The following is a 19,202-nucleotide window of genomic DNA, read 5'->3' on the forward strand; positions in this document are numbered from 1 at the left end:
ATCTTTTATAATCAAAAGATAGACTTGTTTCCATTTGATATGTTGAAATGTAATCATTAAGTCGTTTTTGTCCTGTATGCAAGAACTTAAATCCGACATGAGTGGTTGGGTGAGGGAGTCTATGTATTTTTCAAGTCTGGAACAAATAGAATTAGTGCCTGATATTATACAGTACCATGTAGAGTGAAGCCTCTGTTATGGATTATGAGCAAAAGACAGATTGTGGCTATTTTGGATTGGTAAAAAAAAGCTATTTCTTTCTTCCAATGTTAATGAGCCACTAGTATGCTAACGGCTCAATTTGTGCTGAAATTCTGATTGTATCATAGCAGTCAGTGTATGTTTCTATTTCTGGTAGCATGTATGTTATAAGTGGGGTTTCTGGTTGTTAGAGTATGCACCCTGTAATAAAAGGAACCACTACTTCTTCTCAGGGTAAGCTAGATACACATTTAGAGGTAACCAATGCTCACTCTCTGGTAGCTTGGCACAGAGCAGGAAGGCTCATCTAAAGAGGCAATGTGTAAAGTATTTGTGCAGCACGCTCACACAGTAACGTGATGAAACCGCCACAAAAAGACTCCACACAGTTTTAGAAAAATAGGGAATGTTTATCTGAGTATAATGAGACTAAAATAACAAAACTCCAATCAGTAGAAGTCAGGATATGAATCTTTAAAGAATAAACCAAAAACAGTCCTTATAAGTCAGTAGAGATGAAAGTTTACTTGAGGTCGCTCTAAACTGTTGCAAATCCAAACTTCTGCCAACCACAATGGAGGACAGGCCAGCTACAGTACACACTAGAGCCCACTGAGAAATTACCTTGGTTGGAGCAAGCCTCGATGTTGAGGAGAGAAGACAATGGCCCACATTACAACCCTGGCAGTCGGTGTTAAAGCGGCAGAAAGACCGCCACCAGGCCGGTGGTAAAGAAAATGGAATTATGACCGCGGCGGAAACCGCCAACATAGACAGCCACTTTAACACTCCGACCGCCACAGCGGTACAAACAAACAGCATGGCGGTCACCGCCAACAGACAAGCAGAAGACAATGTACCGCCCACACCATTATGAGAGGCTAATCCGCCACCTTTTCCGGGGCGGATTCCACGTGAACAAAAACACAGCAGAAACAGGACTTGGAAGGGAAAACTCTCACCTCTAAACACCCCACGAGGAACCAGGACACCATGGAGCCAGAACTCCAAATTCTCCCTGCGATAGTCTTCCTGCTCCTCTACCAGGAGCACGATCGACGGCGGCGACGACCACAGTGAGTACTGCACCTACGACACAGGCGAAGGGGGAGGGAAAAGAGAGTGACACACACACGCAAGACACAACACCCCCACCCTCACACACAACAGCACACACACCAATACATGCTGAAACGATACATTTGCCCCCCCAATCCCACCTGGAAGAATGCAAGGACAAAAGGAAATGAGTTGAACGATTGTAATCATGAAAAATCCATTACTCAAATATATATATATATATATACACTATTAACAAATATGTACACCAAGAATTCAAGTCCATGTACTGCACCTACATAGTCTGTGGACCACTGGGCCCAAAATGCATGGGCGAGGCCCACACTCGATACCCGCTCCAAACGTAGAGAACACTGCAGGGGCATCAGATCAAAATAAAACAGGCACCTCAGGAGGAAGGGAAGGGAAGGGGGGCACCCCAGCCGGATGAGTTCACGACGCCAGCACCATGAGGGGGCTCCATGCCCATTGATGTATCCAGGGGAGTGCAAAGCCGCAGTCTCACAAGTCTCTACAGTGGGCGGTTTGCCCACTGCTTTACCCTGGGGAGAGCAAAGCAACAGTCTCACAAGTCTCTCCAGTGGGCGGTTTGCCCACTGCTTTATCCTGGGGAGTGCAAAGCCACAGTCTCACAAGTCTCTTCGGTGGGTGGTTTGCCCACTGCTTTATCCTGGGGAGTGCAAAGCCACCCACAGTCTCACAAGTCTCTCCAGTGGGTGGTTTGCCCACTGCTTTATCCTGGGGAGTGCAAAGCCACAGTCTCTCAAGTCTCTCCAGTGGGTGGTCTGCCCACTGCTTTATCCTGGGGAGTGCAGAGCCACAGTCTCACAAGTGGATAACAGTCTCCACTGGTTCTGGAGGGGGCTTTGTGCCCAGAGTGCTTCATCCTGCCAAGGACAGAGGTAATGGATGCCTTTCTCCACTGGTTCTGGAGGGGGCTTTGTGCCCAGAGTGCTTCATCCTGCCATGGACAGAGGTAGTGGATGTGATACTCCACTGGTTCTGGAGGAGGCTTTGTGACCAGAGTGCTTCATCCTGCCAAGGACAGAGGTAGTGGATGCCTTTCCCCACTGGTTCTGGAGGGGGCTTTGTGCCCAGAGTGCTTCATCCTGCCAAGAACAGAGGTAGTGGATGTGATACTCCACTGGTTCTGGAGGGGGCTTTGTGCCCAGAGTGCTTCATCCTGCCAAGGACAGAGGGAGTGGATGCCTTTCTCCACTGGTTCTGGAGGGGGCTTTGTGCCCAGAGTGCTTCATCCTGCCAAGGACTGAGGTAGTGGATGTGACACTCCACTGGTTCTGGAGAGGGCTTTGTGCCCAGAGTGCTTCATCCTGCCAAGGACAGAGGTAGTGGATGCCTTTCTCCACTGGTTCTGGAGGAGGCTTTGTGCCCAGAGTGCTTCAATCTGCCAAGGACTGAGGTAGTGGATGTGATACTCCACTGGTTCTGCAGGTGGCTTTGTGCCCAGAGTGCTTCATCCTGCCAAGGACAGAGGTAGTGGATCTGACACTCCACTGACAGTGGGGCAACATGGAAGCTGTCCAGCCCCGTGGGACTGACCACCAGCCTCGTAAAAATGACCACTGGGGATGGCCGCCATGTCTGGAGTGGTGCCACTGGCACAGGATGTGGCGTGGCCGCTTGCGGTGCTGGCGGCAGGCTCAGTAGCGGCAGTGCTTACGGCGCTCATTGGGCAGCGGTGCTGGTGGGGGGCTCACTGAGCGTGCTGCTGGCGGCGGTGTCCTGAGCGGCAGTGCTGGTGGGGGGCTCACTGAGCTTGCTGCTGGTGGCGGTGTCCTGAGCGGTGGTGCTGGTGGGTGCCTCACTGAGCTTGCTGCTGGCGGTGGTGTCCTGAGCAGCAGTGCTGGTGGGGGGCTCACTGAGCTTGCTGCTGGCGGCGGTGTCCTGAGCAACGGTGCTGGTGGGGGGCTCACTGAGCTTGCTGCTGGTGGCGGTGTCCTGAGCGGCGGTGCTGGTGGCGGCCTCACTGAGTTTGAGGCTGGCGGTGGTGTCCTGAGCGGCAGTGCTGGTGGCGGCCTCACTGAGCTTGCTGCTGCTGAAGGGTACAGTGTCTGCGGTGCAGGTGAAGGGCATAGTATCCTGGGTGCTGGCGGCGGTGCCTGTGGCGACAGTGCATGTGGCGGTGCCGGTCGCGGTCTTGTCCGCCATGCAGGTTGGCGGCGACTTCCCTTTCTTTCTCTGGCCTTTCCCCACCTTGGATGGTGGCGAAGCTGTCTTGCCACTCCCAACTGTTGTCCTGGCTGAGCCCTTGGTGGCAGGTGTTTTGGTCTTCTCACTCCGGGCTGAGGGCAACTTCTTTTGTTTTGGAGGTGGGGGAATGTCCTTGGCCTCGCTCCTTGGGACACTGGCCGCCCTGCTGCTTGGCGCACTCCAGAAGCCAGTTACTGCTGGCACCAATGTTCCCGGTGATGTGGTGGCTGAGGTGCTGGGTTCGGACCTGGAAAGGCGGGCCCTAGGGGATGGAAGGAGTGGGGGAGGTGAAGGGAAGAGGTCAAGGTTTGACAGGAAAAGTTTTTTAGACACACTGGGACGGGTAGATGGAGGGGGTTTGGGAGTGGAGGAAGAGGTAGTGGTTATAGGAGGTATTCGTTTGCTGACTTTGGGTGAAGGTGCATGGGTTGGAGGCTGTCGTGAGGTGGATGGCTGTTGGGTGGGTGTGTGACTGCGTTTGTGTACTTTGGGAGGAGGGCTCACAGACACACTGGGAGAGGACACAGGGGATGTGTAAATGGTAGTGGGGTGGTGAGTGCACGTGAGCGGTGTGTGTTGATGGGCGTGCTGGTGATGGACATAGTGGCTGAAGATGTAGTGCATGCAGGTGTGAGTGGAGACGTGACAGGGAGGGAGGAAGGAGACGTGGAGGAGGGGGACACAGTGGAGGCAGTGGATGTTGGTATGTGTGCATGGGTATGATGCTTGTGTGAGTGCGATTGGAATGTGTGGTGCTCATGTTTGCCAGAGCTACCCTTGTGTGTTGAGGTGTGTGCATGCTGGTCTGATGGTGTGCTTGGGATAGGCTGAGGTACTGGGGATTGGGTCTGGGTGGAGGAAGTTGGAGGGGGGGTTGGACACAGGGACAATGGCTGCCATCAGTGCTGAGGCCAGGGTCAGAAATGCTCGCTGTTGGACTGCCTGGCAAAAATGAATGCCCTCCAGGTATGCATTTGTCTGTTGCAACTGCCTCTCTACACTCTAGATGGCATTCAGAATGGTAGACTGCCCAACAGTGAGGGATCTGGGGAGGTCATTGGCCCCCTCACTGAGGGCAGCAGGGCTGACTGGGGTAGGGCCTGAGGTGCCTGGGGCAAAGGAGATGCCCACTCTCCTGGGTGAGCGGCCACGGGGCACACACTGAGGGGCTGCTGGGAGGGTGGTGCTGGTGGGGGGGGTGGCGGCTGTACCTGTAGGTGCGGTGGGCACAGAGGGGCCCACCACCGCAAGGGAGCTCCCATCAGAGGAGGAGTCGGTGTTGCTGGTCTCAGCTCCTGTCCCTGCCGTGGAGCTCCCCTTGCCCTCCATCCCACGGGTGAATTCTGAGTCCGTAGTCACGCCCTCCAGGGCCATGTGGGATGCAGCTCCCTCATGCTCCGGTAGCACAGCTCCTCTGCCTGATGATGCTAATGCACACAAGAACAGGGAGGCCACAAAATGGGGGAGAAAGAAAGTAGAAAGACATGTTCGGTGCATGCAATACCGCTACCGTTGGCAGACACTACAGACACAGCAGCCCTCTGCACTACGCCATGCACTTTGAGTTCCCTAATTGATCACAGGGACATGGGGTACAAGGCCTATGCCCAATTGCTGCACACATGCAAGTCACAGGAGCCTGACTAGGTGTAGATGGCTCTTACCACTGGTGGGGATGGGGTGCCACTGAGCCTGCCTCACAAAGGGTCCTTGCCACCAAGCCTCGTCCTAGCCTAGGGGAACCCACAGCCCGCCTCCCCCACCCAGACACCTCCAATGCACGCTGAATCAGATGGATGTGAGTGTACTCACCCCCTTGTGGCTGCTGTGATGCCCTCAAGTGCACATCCAACTCCGGATATGCCACAGCCAGGATCGGAAACATCAGGGGGGTCATGGTGCAACGGGCACCCCTCCCACATTGGGAGGCCATCCCCAGCTGGGCCTCTGTCATCTTCTTGCCCCAGTGGCCAATGTCCTCCCATGTTTTCCGGCAGTGGGTGCTCTGTCTGTGGTGCACCCCCAGGGCCCGGACGTCCTTGGAGATGGCAAGCCAAATATCCTTCTTCTGGTGGGTGTTGACCTACAGGAATAGTACAGGGGAAAAGGAAAAACAATAACCGTCCGGACCATCACAGTCATTGGCCCACGTTCCCACCCTTGCCCGGACGCACATCCACTTAACATTGTTTCATGTACGCCTCATTCCCCCCCCATCTCCCATCCACACCACTCCAAACAGGCATTGCCCATGCAGCATGCTCACAGTGTACTCACCTGTTTGTCTGTAGGACCGTAGAGTAGCGTGTACTGGGGGAGGACCCCATCCACTAGTTTCTCCAACTCCTCCGATGTGAAGGCAGGGGCCCTTTCCCCAGACACTTGAGCCATTGTCGTTTCCAGACTGGGGTCACAGCAGCACTTGCAGTGTAGGTCCTCTTCTGTCGACGATCAGGTATCAAGTGAGTGAACAGAGAGAAAATGGCGGTCACGCCTGCGGCGGTACATACCGTCACTGCTAGCGTACATCGTCATTGGCTCCTGGGATCCATAGGGTCCAATGTTAACCAATGCAGGATTGCGCCGCAGTCTTCAACCGCCTATCGCGACGGTGTACAACGCCAGCCCAGTTACCTCTTATTCCCTTGTCCCACATTACAGGTCAGGCAGCCGCCATTTCAGGGGGCCACATGGCATTCATTTTAAATGCGTCACACATATATAGGCCTTGCATACACACTAAGACAGGCATATAGAGGATTGACAAATGTGTGCAATAAAGTTGTTTATTTCATACCTCAGTGTTGGCTGACCCTATGATCGCTGTTCTCATCCATAGAGCACGTCCGCTGGGGCAGGTGAGGAGGTGGCGGCATCCTCCGGTGTACAGACTGCTGGTGCACCTGTCGACAATGGAAGAGCGACATGTAATAGTTACCTACAGACTTGATCGTGCCACAATCCAGGAACTTTGTGCCCAGTTGGAGCCAGACCTGATGTCAGCTATCCGCCATCCCACAGGAATCCCCCCTCTAGTGCAGGTCCTGTCAGTACTCCATTTCCTGGCAAGTGGGTCCTTTCAAACAACAGTGGCCATTGCATCAGGCATGTCCCAGCCAATGTTCTCTAACGTGTTGTCCAGAGTGTTGCCTGCCCTGCTGAAACACATGCGCAGCTACATCATTTTCCCTCAGGTGGAGGATTTGCCTACAGTGAAAGGTAACTTCTATGCCCTGGGACATATCCCCAACATCAAAGGTGCCATTGATGGGACACATGTGGCATTGGTCCCCCCCGCAGGAGTGAACAGGTGTACAGAAACCAGAAGAGTTACCATTCAATGAATGTGCAGATGGCTGTGTTTGGCCGACCAGTACATCTCCCATGTGAACGCCAAGTTTCCTGTCTCTGTGCATGAGGCTTACATTCTGAGGAATTGCAGCATCCCTTATGTGATGAGGCAACTCCAGATGCACAGTGTGTGGCTAGTAGGTGAGGACATGGACCCTATACAGTGTGAATAGTTGTCTGGGTCTGGGGTTGTCCCTAAGGGTTAGTGGGTGTCTAACAGTTGTCCCTCAATATTTGCAGGTGACTCTGGCTACCCCAACCTGTCATGGCTACTGACCCCAGGGAGGAATCCCAGGACAAGGGCAGAGGAATGCTACAATGAGGCACATGGGCGAACTAGGAGGGTTATAGAGAGGACCTTCTGCCTCCTGAATGCCAGGTTCAGGTGCCTCCGTATGACAGGTGGTTCCCTATACTACTCACCAAAGAAGGTGTGCCAGATCACTGTGGCCTGCTGTATACTGCACAACTTGGCTTTGCGACGACAGGTGCCTTTTCTGCAGGAGGATGGTCCTGAAGGAGGTGTTGTGGCAGCTGTGGAGCCTGTGGACAGTGAAGAAGAGGAGGCAGAAGAAGAGGACATAGACAACAGAAACTCCGTGATCCATCAATACTTCCATTGAGACACAGGTAAGAAGACATCACTGCCTCCTACATCTGATAAAATTGTTCGACCTCTCAACTGTCTGTCACTTTCACCCAGTGTATGGACCCTGATTTGTCACTTTCCCTTTCGATTTCACAGATGTGGGTACCACTGTGTGACCTCTGCTATGTTACCTCATGGACTAGAGCTGTGTGACATAGGTATGTTGACATTACAATGGACATTGCTATTTCCCTCAGTTATTGGAAATACACAATTGTGAAAGCAAAGACTGACTCCAGATTGTTTTGTGATTTAAGGCTGTTTATTTAAGTGCGAAATAGTGGAGGGGGTTGTAAAATGGTCAGGGGTGATGGTGGAGGAATGTCGATGGCAGAGTCCAGTCTATTAGTCTCACAGGTGCATTGTCCAAAGGGGCATAGGAAGTGAAGCTAGGGCAGTTTAAGGATGGGCAGGGTGACAAAGTGGGACAGAAGGATGACATGCAGGGTGGTCTCATTTCTTGGCTGGAGTCTTGGCATTGTTCTCTGTCTTTGTCCTGGATCTCAGGGACCGATTGCAGGGTGGTTCTCCATCTGCAGGGGGTGGTGTGCTGGTGTTGTGGTCCTGTGGCGGTGCCTCCTGTCCACTAGCACCGGCGGAGGTGGAGGGCTGTTAATCGTCCAGGCTAGTGTCAGGGTCCCCTTGTTGTGCCATAGTGTCCCTCCTGGTGTTCACGAGGTCTTCCAGCACCTCTACAATGGTGCCCAGTGTGGTATTGATGGATTTGAGTTCCTCCCTGAACCCCAAATACTGTTCCTCCTGCAGCCGCTGGGTCTCCTGAAACTTGGCCAGTACCGTTGCCATGGTCTCCTGGGAATGATGGTAGGCTCCCATGATGTTGGAGAGGGCCTCGTGGAGAGTGGGTTCCATGGGCCTGTCCTCCCCCTGTCGCACAGCAGCCCTCCCAGTTCTCCCGTTTTCCTGGGCCTCTGTCCCCTGAACCGTGTGCCCACTACCTCTGCCCCCAGGTCCCTGCTGTTCTTGGGGTGGTGGGTTAGCCTGGGTTCCCTGTAGTGGTGGACACACTGCTGCTTGACTTGTCCTGGTGACAGAGGTATGGGCGGGTATGGGTGGGTGCTGTGCTGGTGTTTCCTCAGGGGGGAGGCTCTGTGGGGGCCTGTGAGTGTGTCAGGGGAACCGACTGTCCCGAGGTTCCAGATGGGCCAGGCTGGTCATCTAGATCCAGTTGGACAGAGCTGCTGTCATCAATGTGGGCCTCTTCTGTGGGTGGAGTGGACATGTCTGGAACCTCCTGTCCCGTGACTTTGGGTAGGGGTCCTGCAGGGGTGTAAAGGCATGATTATTGCATCTGTGTGTGCCATGGTGTGTAATGGGTGGGTGACCCTGTACCCCAGTGCTTCCATTCCTGTGTAGGACCTTTTTGTGATAATTGTTTAGGGGTCTGTGTGGGTATGTGTAGTGGACATGCATTGGTGATGGGTGTCCATGCTTTGTTGTTGCATGCAGGGCTTGGTGTTGGGATGTGTGGTTTGTGATAGTGGGACATATGTGAAGAGTTGGAGTGATGGGGGTGAGGACGAGGGTGGGGGTATGTGATAGCATGCAGGTAGGGTCGGGGATGAAGTAGTTAAAGATTTAACTTAACAGAGTCCATTCCTCCAGCTACTCCTGCGAGGCCCTCAGGATGCAGTATAGCCAAGACCTGCTCCTCCCATGTTGTTAGTTGTGGGGGAGGAGATGGGGGTCTGCCGCCAGTCCTCTGAACCGCAATGTGGTGTCTTGAGACCACGGAACGTACCTTCCCCCGTAGGTCGTTCCACCTCTTCCTGATGTCATCCTGTGTTCTTGGGTGCTGTCCCACTGCATTGACCCTGTCCACAATTCTGCGCCATAGCTCCATCTTCCTAGCTATGGTGGTGTGCTGCACCTGTGATCCGAATAGCTGTGGCTCTACCTGGATGATTTCCTCCACCTTGACACTGAGCTCCTCGTCAGAAAACCTTGGGTGTCTTTGTGGTGCCATAGGGTGGTGTGGGTGATGTGTGAGGTGGTGTTTTGTGCGTGGATGTGTGATGGTGTTGTGTGCCTCTGTATGCTGGTGTTGTCTTTGCTTTGCTGTCTCTCTGGCCTTTTTCAAATTTTTTGGTAGTAAGGGTTTGTGGGTAATGTGGGTGTGTGTTTTATATTGTATTGGGTGTGTGGGAGTGGTGTGTGTATGTGTATCAGGTGTGTGTATTTGGAATTATCCAGTGTGGCTGTATTTTGTAAATGTGTGTGTATTTTGGGCGCGGCGGTGTGTACGGCCAATGGAATACCGGGGTTGAAAGACCGCCGCGTGGATTTGTGGGTCGTGATAGTGTGGGCGTATTCCTGTTGGCGTGACGGTGTTGGTTTTGTTATCACCAGTTTATCACTGACCTTTGGTGTGGCGGACTTGTGTGGGTGTCTAGATTTTGGCAGATTCTGAGCTGTGGGTCGTAATAGCTGTGGAGGTATTCTGCGGCCGTGGCCGTGTGTTGGCGGTCTTCTGCACGGCGGTAAGCGACATTTACTGCCAATGTTGTAATGAGGGCCAATGTCTTGGTTCCAATCTGCGCAGTCAGGGCAGTGCGTCAGTGTCGAGACTCACAGTCAGGTCCTGTGTCAAATAGATGTATGCTTTTGTGTCGTTGTCGAGCCCCACAGAGCTGTCCTTGGAGTGACGCTGGGCTGTTGTCTACCCTCTCAGGTGGGTTCCACATCGTTATTGAAACGCCAATGTGTCAGAGGAGACTGCTTCTGCTCCGAGTGGCACACCAGCTCAGAGACATTTGTAAAACTCACTTCTAAGGCCCAGGACTGGATTGGAACCTCAGGCAAGGGGTGGACTCACAGATGGCAGAGTCCAAGAACAGAGTTGCAGACAATTTTTGATGTCCCTGAGACTGCAGGAGAATAGGGGGCAAGCTAGCAAACTCTTGGAGTCACTCTGGATCAGGTGAGAAGGCCGGCAAGGTGGCTCATCAAGGCAGAGAGCAGTGGTTCTTGAAAAGCTATCCAGCAGTGAGGCACCCCTTTTAGCACAGCAGCCCTTAATCCTGACAGAGTTCTTCCCAGGTCCAGTAGTGTACTCATTTGGTGGGGTCAGAATCCCAGTCCGTATACTCAAATGTGCCTTTAAAGTGGAGGTGACTTCAAAGATGGGTCTTTGAAGTGCACAGAGGTCCTTTCATCTTAGCCCTGGCTCCAGACCATCAGTACTGGATAATCAACCATTTTTGTGTGGGGATAGGCATCTCCCTAATTAAGTGTGTCAGCTCCTGTCCATCCTTTCAGAATGAAGATGAGTGCTGAGACATACCTAACCTTCTTGTATTCGTGGCTGTCTAGAGGGAATGCACAAAGAATAGCCGTCACACTTCCGAGACATGTATTAGAGACAGGCTGCAAGGCACACAGAGCAGTAAAAGCAGAGAAAGATGGCATTTCTAAAATAATAATGTTAAATACAACTTTACCAGCAAAGAGAATTTATCATTGCCATTCCACTGATAAGAAACATGATGTGGATACTCCTTTCTGATCAGGAATTACATCTTCAAAGGATATTAAGGAATTCCCAGTGGTGGCCTATGAGAGGAGTAGGCCTCCCAGTAGTGAAAAATGACTTTCTGAGTTTTTCACTACCAGGACATGTACAATTTAAATGTACGTGTCCTGCCATTTACTTACAGAGCCCCCTGCCATATGGGCTACCTAGTGTCTAGCTTAGAGGTGACCTATATGTAGTAAAAGGGAAGTTTAAGGCTTGGCAAGAGGTTTTAAATGCCAAGTCGAAGTGGCAGTGAAATTGCACATACTGGCTCTGCAGTGGATAGCCTGAGACATGTTTAAAGGGCTATTTAAGTAGGTGGCACAATCATTGCTGCAGGCCCACTAGAAGCATTTAATTTACAGGACCGAGGTATATGGTATACCACTTTGCGAGAGTCTTACAAGTAAACTAAATATGGCAATAGTGTATACACTAATGCTGCCATATTAAGGGGAGAAGCACATGCACTTTATCTCTGGTCAGCAGTGATAAAGTGCTCAGAGTCCTAATGCCAACAAAAAGGTACAGCAAAAAGGTGAGGCAAACAGGAAAACATTTGGAGGAAGACCACGCTATGGCTGACAGGTCTAACAATGTAACATTGGAAAGGTTTCACTGGCCTACTTTTATGTAGTTATCAGAATGTTGAATTACATACATTTCCTTCTTTGTCAGCCTCCTTTATAATAACTTCCCAGTTGCTGCTAAACATTTTGACAGCCCCTTCCTTCTGCATGATTGATGTTGGTTGTTAAGTTTTTCTTTTTTATGCTAAATTTCACAAAGTGGGTTTCTAGATCATCAATAATGGCTGTACAAAAAGAGATTAATGGTATTTCAAAGCGATAAAAAAGCTATGATAGTTTAAAATTGCTTCTATTGGGTAATTTGTGGGTATACCTAATTCTTGTGCCATACTCTCAAGGTCTGATGGAGCACATGGTTCTGTTGTTGATGGCAGGTGATTGAGGGTGTCTTCCAGTTTGTCTGATCAAAAAGTAGTCTGCATAAGAAGATAATTGTTTAAGTCCATAGGTTTATATTTGAAAAAGTGGCATGTAAGTATTCTAATGAATTTAAAGAGTTCAGGTTTGATTCCTACTAAATCCAAGCCTGTGATTGGGCAGAAGAAGAGCCCTCTGTTTAGCATATCAAGTTGGAAGATATTAGAGTGCTAGCTGAAAGGCTAACCATTATCTGCTTTGGCGTGGAGATTTTTTGTACGCTAATTCCCTCCTTTGTGTTCTTGACTGGACTCATGAAGTGATAGTGCAGTCCCTCTGTGTGGTATCTCGGTTGCCCCAGGTTTAATACCATATTTCTTTCCATCTTGTCTGGCTATTTGTGACATGCCCAGGTCACAGGTGGTGTTGTTTCACTTTCTCCAAGAAAGTTTTGAGGTTGAGACCTTGTACACAGCTCTAGTGATTCTGTGCCAGACAGAGAGGATGACGTGTTGTGATTTTGTTAGATTATCATATTTCTTGGCAAAGGTGAAGTTGATAGTCAAGTTGACCTCTCCTTAATTTGTGATGTTTTTCTTTTTGTCAGTTACTCCTCAAATTTATCAATGACTTTGTTGAAGAATCTGCATTTGTTTCTTGCAGTATTGCCCCGATTGCTTTCTTCAGTCCCCTGGATCATATTATATACCTCTGATGTATGCTTTTCAAATTCATCCTCAACATTGTAAACCAATTGTAGAATCATGTCACAGATGGTCACAATTTGCGACCTGACATTCTGTGACCGGTATCTAATTTTGCAAACCGACCTATGTACAAATAAGTCAGTTCACAAGATTGAGATTTGCAGGGGGGGTCACAGAATGACCTGTTCAATTAATATTTATTAGGCAGGTCCCAATTGTGACCTTGTGTGATTGGCAATGCAAGTGACAGCAGACCACTAATCTGGTCATTACATTTCAAAATCGAAAATATATATATATATATTTTTTTAAAGTAGCCCGATTTCATCAAAGGAAAGTGGACACTTTAAAAAAACAGTTTTGAAAAAGTTTTAGTGAGAGTTGACAGTGGTCCCCTTGATTTGCAAAGGGTTAATCTCTCTATACAGGACCCATTTACCCTTCTGAATTAGTTAGCACCTTAGTTAAGGAATCAGTGACAGATCAATGGTGTAACAGTCACAAATAATTGATACATACAACACTGATTCACAACTTGAAAGGAATGCCCAAAACATGCTCCATCCAAATTGTTAACCTGTAATAATTTCTAAATTCATTTTGCCATTTTGAAAAACTTCTGAATTGCAAAATGGGTTTAGCAAATAAGAAAAAGTGATTTAGTGGTCTCAAACCCTACAATTTAGCAATTCTCGAGGTTCATAACTATTAAACCATTTAGTACATCTGGCCCGTATTCTTATATTCTATCCTTAGAGTTGCCATCTATTTTTGATTTCTACTAGATCAGTTGTTTTGGTAGGTGGAAAGGTAAATACCTCAGACCACTTAGGGCCTCATTCTGACCTTGGCGGGCGGCGGAGGCCGCCCGCCAAAGTACCGCCGTCAGAATACCGCTGCGCGGTCAAAAGACCGCCGCGGTAATTCTGAGTTTCCCGCTGGGCTGGCGGGCGACCGCCAGAAGGCCGCCCGCCAGCCCAGCGGGAAACCCCCTTCCACGAGGATGCCGGCTCCGAATGGAGCCGGTGGAGTGGAAAGGGTGCGACGGGTGCAGTTGCACCCGTCGCGATTTTGAGTGTCTGCTGTGCAGACACTGAAAATCTTGGTGGGGCCCTGTTAGGGGGCCCCTGCAGTGCCCATGCCATTGGCATGGGCACTGCAGGGGCCCCCAGGGGCCCCATGACACCCGTTACCGCCAACCAGGTTCTGGCGGTCAAAGCCGCCAGAACCAGGCTGGCGGTAAGGGGGTCGGAATCCCCATGGCGGCGCTGCCTGCAGCGCTGCCATGGAGGATTCCTCAGGCCAGGGGAAAACCGGCGGGAAACCGCCGGTTTCCCTTTTATGACCGCGGCTTTACCGCCGCGGTCAGAATTGGCCTGGATGCACCACCAGCCTGTTGGCGGTGCATCCGCGGTCCCCGGCCCTGGCGGTCCATGACCGCCAGGGTCGTAATGACCCCCTTAGTGTGCTTTCTGCCTCAAGGTGTGTTTTTTAAACGTAGTGGCTTCAAACAACTTGGATTTTTTTTTTTTATGCTTTTTCTAGTGCCTGAAAGGTACTTGTAGCTTTAATAATAGTATGATAGTGTTAACCACACACTTAAAACAGGATAAGTTCATTCCACCGGATGGATATGGAATATGTGTGTTGTCTGAGTGTGGACCACCAACAGTTCTCTTATAATAGTGTCACCATCTTAAACAAAGTACAGGCTTTGTATGAATCTTTATATAATTAATGAATTTTTCTTTCACCTACTTGATTGTTATGTTTTTGTTTACCTCAGACATGCCCCTGCCTTTGGACTACAAAAATGAGCAAATGTTTTGTGACTGTTTCATTTGCAAACGTTCCACACAGGAAGAAACCGAAGGGACAGGCTGCCACCCTTCACATAAGAGACCAGGAAACTGATATGCAGAGTACCACAGGGATCACCCTTCAGCCCCACCCTTTTCAAAATATACATGACACATTTGCTAACCTCATCCTATCACAAGATATCGTCATCTCCTATGTCAATAACACATAACTCATCCTCTTCCTGATGGACAGGACAACTACCACCAGAACCATCTTTACCAACTACGTAACCTTTGTACCAAACTGGATGCAAACTGACTTCCTGAAGCTCAGCTCCATAAGCTCCAAAAAGACAGAAATACTAAGATTCGACAACAAGACCTCCCCACAGGAGTTCACCTGGTGGCCGTCGGAACTAGGTCCAACAGCCACACACACGACTACACAAGAAATCTAGTGCTCATCCAAGACGACAAGCTCAACATGACGACTCAGGTCAATACACTGTGCAGTTCCTGCTTCCACATTCTATGCCTGCTTCTAAAGATCTTCAAATGTTTGTCTCAGAGCAACAGACGGACCGTCATGCAAGCACTCTTTACTAACAGGCTGGACTGCGGCAACACTCTCTATGTCGGAATCTCCGAATAACTACAATAAGACTTCAGATCCTCCAAAACATTGACACATAACTCATACTCAACTTCCCACACCACAACCACATCACACACAGCTCAGGAAGCTTCACTAGCTCCCCATTCACAAGCACAGTCAATTCAAACTTCTTACAGACACATACAAAGCCCTACACAACATAGGACAAGCATATCTGAACAGCTGTATACTCTTTCACCAACCCACAAAAAACCTGCGCTCTGCCTCACTCTAACTTGCACATATTCCCCACATCCGCAAAATCAGAACTGGAGGTCGCTCATCCTCCTGCATTACACCCACGACTTGGAATGATCTCCCTCAACAATCAGAGCCTCTGCCTCACTTCTTGAGTTCCACAAAAATCTGAAGACCTGGCTCTTTGTATAAGCACCCTGGGGACCACACACCTACATACCTGTCCAAAGGCCTGGATACCCTCTTGTTTTTTTTTGCACTATACAAATCAACATAACAGAACAAACAAACATGAGCAGATGCTGTAACTGGATAGTTTTGAGACTCTAAATATTTAAAGCACCTTGTCTGCTCAACCTTCCTCATGCAGGACAAAAATACACGTTTTTGATGCATACTTCCAGTTTTAGAGTTGAGTTTTCTTTGGAATATGTTCATTTTGTCTATATTTGCTGATATAGTCTAACATCATGCTCCTTCAATTAAATGGTGCTGTAATTCACACACAACTCATTTTGTATAGAGAAACCTAAAGGCAAGGTAATGGTTCACAAATTGTGAGAAGAGTGAGATGGTAGTGCTGGGAATCAACCCATGAAATGAAGGTGACAGCTATTCAAAGAAAGCACTGAAATCACTGCACTATCTTGGCAGCACATACTTTCAAAGCTAAAGTGCTAATGTAGATTTGAGGGTGCTCTGTGTCCTCTAAAGAAGATACCAGGCTCCCCAATAAAAGCGGTTCAGTTTACTACAGCATGCTTTTGATATTATGGTGTACGGTTTTCAAAGAATATAGGGGGTTATTCTAACTTTGGAGGAGTGTTAATCCGTCCCAAAAGTGACGGTAAAGTGACGGATATACCACCAGCCGTATTACGAGTTCCATAGGATATAATGGACTCATAATACGGCTGGTGGTAAATCCGTCACTTTTCCGTCACTTTTGGGACGGATTAACACCTCCTCCAAAGTTAGAATAACCCCCATAATTTGCAACTTTGGTGATGGACTAAATTGTCTTGTAACAATTAGCAGCATGGAACATACTTCTGTGACACCTCACTTTGCTTCATTGTCCAGTGACCAATATCTTTCATTTAGTCCGTAGCTGGAGAGTAAAAGCTGATCACACTTTTGTCTTGATCAAACAAGTAATACTTTTTTTTAACCAAACAATCTGAAAATTGATCACAACACTCTCTTGTGGGAGAACATGTCTGTTTTGTTGAAGAACCATAATAGGATGATAGAATGATGTATTCTCACACTTGTAGGAAAATGCTTTTACTTATTGTACAGTCAATAGTTCTGACAATTGACTTTGGTGCTGATGACGTATATAATTATTTGATGCTGCCCAGTGAATCAAGAATTTCCCATTTACAGGCAGTGGAATGCACAATGGGTGCTGCTGCACCTGATGCACCTCAACATTGCCGCCGGCTCGATTACGATCCGGCTTCAATGTTGTGGTGACTTTTCCACTGGGCCAGCGGGTGGAAACGCTGTTTCCATTGGCTGGCCCAGCAGAAATGTCATAAAAGGGCACCAGACGTAACGCCAGCATTGGCAGTATGTAGGCTCCCGCGGCTTCGGTGGTCTTTTAAAAAGACTGCCAAAATCGTAATGAGGGCCTAAATGTTGACTCGACTGTCAGTATCCTGGAACCAGTTTGAAGCAGTTCCTTTTCAAATGTACAATCATACCTTCTCCTTCTGCAGAGAAGACAAAGGGGCCTTATTTAGAACTCCTCTCGACCAAAGTCTAAATCTCATTGTATCCTATAGGAACGTCACCATTGTGATGAAGTAACCCAACCCTCTGAGTTTTAAATCAGGCCCTTAGTCTTGTTAAAGGTGCTCTCTTTCACAGCAAGAAGTAAACATTTTGTCTTCAAATTGGAGCACCTAAAATATAAGTACAATTAATTGTGTAGACTCTGCACCTAACTGACATCAGCCTTCTGGAGTAGCACTCTAAGGAGTGACAAATGTGAAGCCTCTACCTAGTAGATTCCCTCCATTGAACAAATGAAATGAGAGGACCTTCCACACCTACCCACACCCAACATCATACAAATGACAGTATTCAGGAAGGGGTAAACAACCAGCCCTTACAAGTAATGGTCACTGCTCTATTTTTGAAGCAGCTGTGTCTCCATTCTCCCACACATCAGCGTCTAAAGCTGCTCCGTTCTATTCTCAAATTCAAGCAATACATCATTTCTCTCCAGAGAGGCTGTACACACACTTAAGCTTATGCTGGTTCCACAGTGGTATCCAAAACAAATCCCTCTGTATCTGAGACAATACCAGGGGCGGCTCCTTGGCAATGGCAAAGGACAATCCCCCTCCTGGCTGAACCAGCAGCAGAAAAATAAAACCATAGTTTTATTTTTCTGTTGATGGCTCAGCCAGCATGTGAAGAGAGGGATGGGGCTGGGCCACAGGAGGGGGGACAGGGGAGGGGGAGTGAAGTGCACTACGTGTGCATGTGTGTTTGGTTGGCCATCTCAGTTCAGCCAACCACACATGCACACTTAGGGGGTTATTCTAACTTTGGAGGAGGTGTTAATCCGTCCCAAAAGTGACGGAAAAGTGACGGATTTACCACCAGCCGTATTACGAGTCCATTATATCCTATGGAACTCGTAATACGGCTGGTGGTATATCCGTCACTTTACCGTCACTTTTGGGACGGATTAACACTCCTCCAAAGTTAGAATAACCCCCTTAGTTTCTACAGCCTGGCTGTGTTGAACAGCCGGGCTGGAGAAACTGCACAGGTCTTAGGGTTGTGTCTGAGCAGCAGTCCAAGCCTCTCAGACCAATCCTGACGCTGCTTTCATGCTAGCTTTAGCATGAAAGCAGCACCAGGATTGCTCGGGAGCCTGTGCTGGTATCCCAGTGAATGCTGGGACACAACTTCGAGGGAAGAGGAGCGACGAGCGAGGTGGCAGGAGACAGTGGCATTGTGGTGAGAGGTAAGCTTATTATTATTTATTTTTTTTCACGCCCCCTCCTCTGTCTCCGTCTTCCCCACTCAACTTGAGATTTGCAGCAGCCGCCACTGGACAATACATTCACAGAAACCATTGAGTCCTGCTACCAGTCACCTAATTACTGCATGCACAATGTAGGGTCCTGGCATTACTTCCCAATAGAACTTGACTCGAGTAGGGCCTGTCTCCACCACACTCATACTTAAACATCAAAAAGGACTGTTTACACTGTCGCCATCATTTAATGCATATGCCCTAGCACGTGGAGACTAGTCACATGAAGAGGGTTCACTCCATGTGCCTCTGCAGACCTCAGAACCAGGCCCTGGTTAGTTACAAGGCCTTAGAGCACATGCAGAATTACGTGTACTGGGCTAAAAGTGTTAGGATACCAGATGACTTACAGCTGAGGTCAGTCACTGCAGAGATGCAAGTCTGTATTACCATCCAGGGGGCACTCCCATGCCAATATTTTGCTTGTTTTGTGTGTGTAGCTATGGTATGAGTGATATGTGTAACTCTGTTTGAGAGAATGGAGTAGTGAGTGCTTCTGCGCATTCTGTTTTGGCAGAATATTTCACAATAGCTTCATATATTATTTGCAGGAGGAAATTTCTGTATTTAGGAAACAATCAAAGACTCGCCTTTTACGCACATCCCATCAACTTTGAATAGACTGGAAACAGATTACTTCACTGCTCTTGGTTGCCCCAGGGAGGTTTTAGTAAAACAGAAATGCTCTTAACATAACATACCACAAGTTCGTGGTTTAAATATAAATGTCAGCCAATAATGTCACAAACAGAGTACATTTATAGGCTTTGGAATTAAAAGGTTCTTTCCTCTCCCTTTCTCTTTCATCAGT

This window comes from Pleurodeles waltl, chromosome 1_1, assembly GCF_031143425.1.
Source record: "Pleurodeles waltl isolate 20211129_DDA chromosome 1_1, aPleWal1.hap1.20221129, whole genome shotgun sequence".
NCBI classification, from domain to species: domain Eukaryota; kingdom Metazoa; phylum Chordata; class Amphibia; order Caudata; family Salamandridae; genus Pleurodeles; species Pleurodeles waltl.